This window comes from Cupressus sempervirens, chromosome 4 (genome assembly GCF_028749045.1).
Source record: "Cupressus sempervirens isolate cs-2001-9-10 chromosome 4, ASM2874904v1, whole genome shotgun sequence".
NCBI lineage: Eukaryota > Viridiplantae > Streptophyta > Pinopsida > Cupressales > Cupressaceae > Cupressus > Cupressus sempervirens.
The window spans coordinates 539,653,276-539,659,880 of record NC_143121.1 but is presented as its reverse complement, the minus strand read 5'-3'; the positions used below and the strand labels follow the sequence as shown (position 1 = coordinate 539,659,880).

Below are 6,605 nucleotides of genomic sequence, written 5' to 3'. Positions count from 1 at the left end.
ATGAATGAACAATATGCCTATCTACTATAACCATTGTCATGGATATGGGTGCTCTCTAACCTGTTATGCTAGTCGGAGGCAATACTTGGTACCTGTTATTACTAAAGCATTTGTAGATCAAGTGTATCTATGCATGTATATGATTAAAAACCAAAGCGCATATATAAAATAATCAAAATAACAAGTCATTGAAAAGGAAATTTGAACAACATAATTGTTCTTATGTATTCAAATGTTACATTATTATCCTTTTTCACATTCAATACATTATTATCATCATTTAAACACAAAAATAGTAGTCTTGTCTAAATTCAATGCATTAAATATTATAAATTATAATTTAACAACAATAATTAACATATATAGAACCTTTACTAGATCAATAATAATATGTGATCAAAAATATAACATCTCATCATATCGCTGTCATGACATTAATGTACATCATGAAACCACAATCAACTCAATATGGCCAAAATATCGGATGCACGCACGAACGCGCACACATCCCACTATAACATTACACCATACCGTATCATCGTAGAATCATCATACATATCTAATCATCATTGAAATCATAAGTATAAACTATTATGCATATTTAGAGTGATGTCATGTGCTCAAAATTATATAACAGAAAATAGTTGATTCACAAGAAAGTCATTGCAAAAGAATAATGTACAAATGCTCACATGATAAATCATATAAAAAATCTAACTTAGTCCAAAATAAGCAATTACAAAATGCAAACACAAGAGGCACTATATACAAGAACATTGGTAGAGGAAGTTACTTATCATTTGATTGTAAAATCATTTATTAGTATTTTTAGTTAGTTGGAATTCGATCTTGTAAGAGGTTGGAATGGGACAAGTTATAGTTCTTGGATTAAGCATTTCAACTCCTTTTTGTAAGGATCAATGTTCCTCATAATTCATTGCATTATATCTTGGATGTCGGTTTTCACAAAGATGCTTGCATGAGTTTTAGATGCACCAATTTGACTATAATTTAGGTCATAATATTTTGCACCTAAAGTTTTAGATGCCTTTGAACTATATAATAGATCATTTAAGTAGAACTTTAAAATACTTTTATCTAATAGAAAGTTGACTATTTGATTAGTAAAACTATTAAACTCTATTTGTAATGTAATCTTTCATTTTTTTATATAATTAAAATATATTATTTGTATTAAAAAATATTTTTTCAAAAATAAACATTATACTTTTAATTTTTATGCTTATAATTTGTTGCCATAAAAAAAAGTCACATAATTCCTCTTTATATAGAATTTTTTTGCAAGAATTCATGTGGAGCCCAAACAACCTATAAAATATCAAAATGAATTTGATGTAGTACATAGCATCCGGGCATGCTTATACACTAAACACTAAACAGTGGGCCCTTTATGTTCCATAATAAAGGGTGCCATAAGATTTTAAAATATAAATATAAATATAAGGCCTTGGGGAGGTGGATCTACTTTCTATATCACATGATTTTATCTAAAACTAGAATTGTCATAGATGGGAAGAAAGAGATTATACAAACTAAATTGGTTTTCAAGCTATTTTTCTTTTCTAATAGCATTTTGTGGACCAGAGATGTCTTGGGAGTGGCCGATTTGGACATTTTCACTTTTTTCTTCTTGAAATAATTTAAATGGAAGTATAACCTTCATAAGCTTATATTTGTATTTATTTGACCTCAAATTAATGACGAAATGACATAATGATATGATGTGCTAGTTACTAAACATGAGATATTGGATATACACACATGATAATCAATAAAAAGATTTAATGTAAATATGGAAGTGTAATAGGAGCATGTGTTAAAAAAACAAGGTTAGCATTTAACCGTATCATATAAGAAAAAACAATGGCAATGAAGTTAGGGAGAGTGAGGTAAGCAATATTATGAATCCAATGAGTTCCCCCCATGAGATAGATATTCAAGGGAAGAGTCAAAGATTACTAAGACTATGCATTTGGCTTTTAAAAAATTATCACTAAAATAATTCTCAAGCATTGAAAGTATTTTTTTTTTATTAGGCACTAAAGAACCTTTTTTATATGATGTACTTGTTTGCCACTTTGCGGGGGTGCTTTTCGATACCACATTCAAACATATTTATTTAAAAATGGAAATATAATGTGGATTATAATTATATCAATATACAATGATTATCAACGCATATTTATTCAATAATTTTATGAAGATATTAAAATAATCATGTTTCATTTTTATTTTATAATATTTTAATTTAGAAAATAAAGTACTATTAATGCAATAATATTTATGTAATCTTTTATTGAGTAGTAAGTTGAGACTAGTAACTGCCAAGTGCAAGTTGATGTCTTGGGACTAGGTGGGAGGAGACATCTAGTTGTTTGCTAATTTATTAATTAATTGTTACTATTATTATTTTATTTTAGCTTATTGAACAATTATTTTATGAAAATAAAATGGGGAATCACCTTATGTGGTAAAGGTCAAAAGATTGCACTATTAATGTTGGCATAAAGGTGTATAACCTTTACTTGGTGGGAAAATAATGTTGATGTCAATTGGGTCCACCTCGGTGAATGTGTAGGAGGTTCATGGGCATACAAGAGGTTAGATGAAGTGTTAGTGGTTGTGGAGGTGAAGTTTGGAGTTCATGTAGGTAGAAGATATGTTAAATGATGTTGAGAAGAGGCTTAGGAAGAGCTTAAGAACCAATTGTGTTAGACCCTCACTAAGTTAGGAGTGCTTGTGATCCCTTTAACAAACCCAATTTATAAGTATGTTACTCATAAATTCATATTCTCATTGGCTTAGGCTACTCATAGACTATGGATCTTTTCTTCCTAGTGTTTCTATATCAGGCCCCCATAGATTTTCCATCCTCTAAGCTCGAGATTGTTGTTGGACTTTTATGCTAGTGAGTTTGGCCTCTTAGCTTTAGAGATGGGGTCCTCCAGATGATGACCTCAAAGGATGTTGTCCATAGCAGTTATTTTACTATAACGAAAATATGAAAATAAAATGTTGTCTATGTAATAAATCTTAAGCACTTATGAAATGATGCAAAGAAGATTGCAAGTTGAAAGATATCTTTAAAATAGAGATGAACAACTGTCTATAAAGCATTATTTAAGGTGGTTTTCATTATTGCAATTAACTCGGTGCATTTGTACATTATCCTTGATGTGATAGTAAATTATAAACCACACTTGAGCTTTGATATTTGAATTCTTAAAGAGAAGTGAAAATGTGAAATTAAAGAGTTGTGTGTGTGTGTGTGCACGCGTGCGCGCATGTGTGTATGGAAGTTTTACTTAACTCCTTTCCTATACTTGTTAAATATATATATACTTAACTCTTTTCATTCACATTTTTCACTTCTCTTTAAGAATTCAAACATCAAAGCTCAAGTGTGGTTTACAATTTACTATCACATCAAGTATAAGAAAGGAGTTAAGTATAACTTGCATAAATTTGAAAGAAGGGAGCTTTGATGTTAATGTTTGTATATCTAATTTAACAAGTATAAGAAAGGAGTTAAGTATAACTTGCATATATTTGTCTAAATTAAAAATCTTAATAAACTTTCTTGTGTCTTTGATATTGAGGTTGAGAAAAGGACTTCTAAATTTAACATTAAGAAAAAGAGTTGTACGATAATTGAGTGAATCAAGGGCAACTTTTATCGTTTTGAGGAAATTTTCAAAGTATATTAAAGCCCTCTTTGTATCGAAACAAATTCCTATCTCTATTGATTCAAGGTGGGGGCTCTACTACTCTTTGTATGCCATAATCTTAGAGAGCAGATTTCCACAATCTATAGAATACTTAGAATGTTTCTGGATTCAATTGTGTTACTATTTTTTGCATCAACGCAATTGAATCTAGAAACATTTTAAGTGTCAAAATCTTGTTAAAATATTTCATGCCAAGCTTATTATGGGAAATATATGAGCCTTTAAAGTAGTAGGGATTGTTGGTTCTTTTGTCAACCTTGCATGACCTCTTATGGGAGCAACATTTAGACTCTAAAGAGGTGGATCAAAAAAAGAGGGAAAGAATGAGAACTCTGTGTAATCTCTCTAATGAATAAAAGTAAACATTATTAATCCCCATGATGAATAAGATTTCTCACAATTGTGATTTCTTATAAAGAGGAAGTAATACCCTCCACAAATTTGATGGCACTGAACACCTCTATACATAATGATATTTTTTGTTCTCGTCCATTATTACAAAGTGTACAATGTGTATTGATATCTTGAAATGTATTGCTACCATATGTAACACTAAATAGAAATAAAATCCAAACAAAATGCAAGTCTAATATACTTTCAAAATACCAATTTAGCCATCTTTATACTTATAACTTTTTTATTCAACTTACATTTAAATAAACATTACAAATCTTATTATGTTCTACTTAACTCTAAATAAGCATTATAGATCTTATTCTATTTTATTTAACTTTAAATAAGCGTTATAAATTTATTGCACTTCATGTTGTTTATATAATCGTATGTAAACAATATCACGTTATTGGATTCTGGTATCATTGTAGAAACCATGACGGTTTAAGAAAATTGGTTCATTCCCCATGCTTTTTTTCCAATCAATTTTTAATTGATTGGTAAAAATGGTTAATAAAAATCAAATCAACATATTTTTTATTATTAAAGAAAAAAGAGAGTAAAATGAGTCCAAATCTGGAAAAGAAGACAAATATTCTCGCACTAGATGACAAATTGCTACTTCACCAAAATCAACTACGAGCCTCGCACGGTACCTCCGCCCCATTGGAGTCTGCACCGCTCATTTATTAGGGTTTCTTTGAGTAATGGCAGCGGCAATAATTAGCTAAACAGTATCTTTAAAACAATAAAGAACTAAGCACGAATTGCTTGAATCTCCGTGCCCTAGGGTTTCGACACAGACGGCCGTAACACCGAGCCCGGCGTCACCGCCGATTCCGCTAACTAGCTGATGCAATTCTCTTGATTTGACAAATATTTTGCATTTCGCAATTATTTTGAAAACCGCAAAACTTCTGATTTGAATTTTCTGTTGTTGTAGTTAATAAATGCGAAATATTTGTCTAATCAGGGGCTTTTCGCCATTCAAAAACAAACCCTGGCCTACTCGAAGTACAGAAGTTCGAAAACAAATGCAAAGAAAAAGAATTTGTAAAGCAAAAATGAAAAAAGCATTGCAAAGCAAAGTTGATTTTGATTCCATCTCAGTACACTGACCTGATAAAATATCCAGATATTCTGCGCAGTTGAGGTTAAAGAGTGAGCATCTTGATTATTCTGCGTAAATGAGTGCGTGCCTGTTACGGTACGGTGCTCGCGGTTTCATTGTTGTAAGCGTGGGGCCGATGAAGATGGCAGGCACGCTATTTGTACCAGAAAAACTCTTTGAATTAACTAATGGACGCCATTCTTTCTCTCGTTTTGCACAGGCTTTATTATTTTTGTGGTCCCGGATCGGATCAGTTTGACAATCGGCTTTGAGCATGGAGAAAGAGGAAATGACAGATAATTTCAATTCAATCATTACAATTTAAGAGAATCATTTCCCTATTATAGGTGGTGTCCGAAAGGCATGAATAGGGTTTTGAGAAGACAGTTTTATTAATTTAATAACTAGCAAGAGATACGCTGATAGTGAGAAAAGGTAGTAGTTTACATGTAAGATACGTGACTACGTCTAGTTTGTGCCATACATATAATAAAATGGTAAAGGAATATAAACAACAAAAATTGCTAGGTTGAAAGTTGTTATTTTGACAATCAAAAAACAATTCATGAAAGGAATCAATAACTTTATTTCAAACTTTGCATGTTGACGACCATTTTTTTAATATCTTACAAATCAAAACATATTTGAATACAATTATTTTAATTTATTTATTATTATTTAAAATTTATGATGAATGATACTATGTGTACATCACCTAAGGATCACATCTTTGAGAATGTACATGGGCATATAAAATTTTGAAGTACACCATTTAAAAATTAAAACCATTAATAATCTACAATATTTGAAAGCACACAATCTTGGAGCCTCCACAAATATGGACCCATTGAAAGCCATGCGGGATACAAGTAACATATATGTAATTTAAGTTGTGTAGACGAAGAATGATACCAATAGTTTCTCTACAAAGACGACATATTTATTATTCAATTGCATCATACATTAACAAATTAGAAGTGGAGATTGTATTACACGTTAGATACAATAGAGATATACTAAACAAGACAACTTATAGATCATATTGGATACATGCAAGTATCCATATATAAGTAAATTTCAACAGATCACCAAAAGGGGTTTTTTTTATGCACCGTACCTATAACACAAAAATTATATACATTAGCATACGATGAGATTGAAATGCATAAATTTAGCCAATTTCAGAATTGATGATGTAAGCACAAACATAGTCATATAAATTAGAGGAAAGTAATATATTTGTTACCTATCCACTCTATAGGGAGAGTTGTTGCAATCGTGACTCTTCCTTTTTTTTGATAATGGTATATGGATTATCTTTCATTCTTGAATATCAATCAAAAGAAAATGAT

At 30.6% G+C, this 6,605-nt stretch overlaps 1 long non-coding RNA gene across 1 annotated transcript; it reads right to left on the bottom strand.

The window, feature by feature from the left end:
- Nucleotides 1-4,656: 4,656 nt before the first annotated feature.
- LOC149562323 (uncharacterized) lies at nt 4,657-5,568 on the bottom strand. The gene is made up of 2 exons (XR_016364258.1): nt 5,262-5,568; nt 4,657-5,059 (listed from the first exon to the last, which is right to left on the bottom strand). It is a non-coding gene; the product is annotated as an uncharacterized LOC149562323 (long non-coding RNA).
- Nucleotides 5,569-6,605: the final 1,037 nt, after the last annotated feature.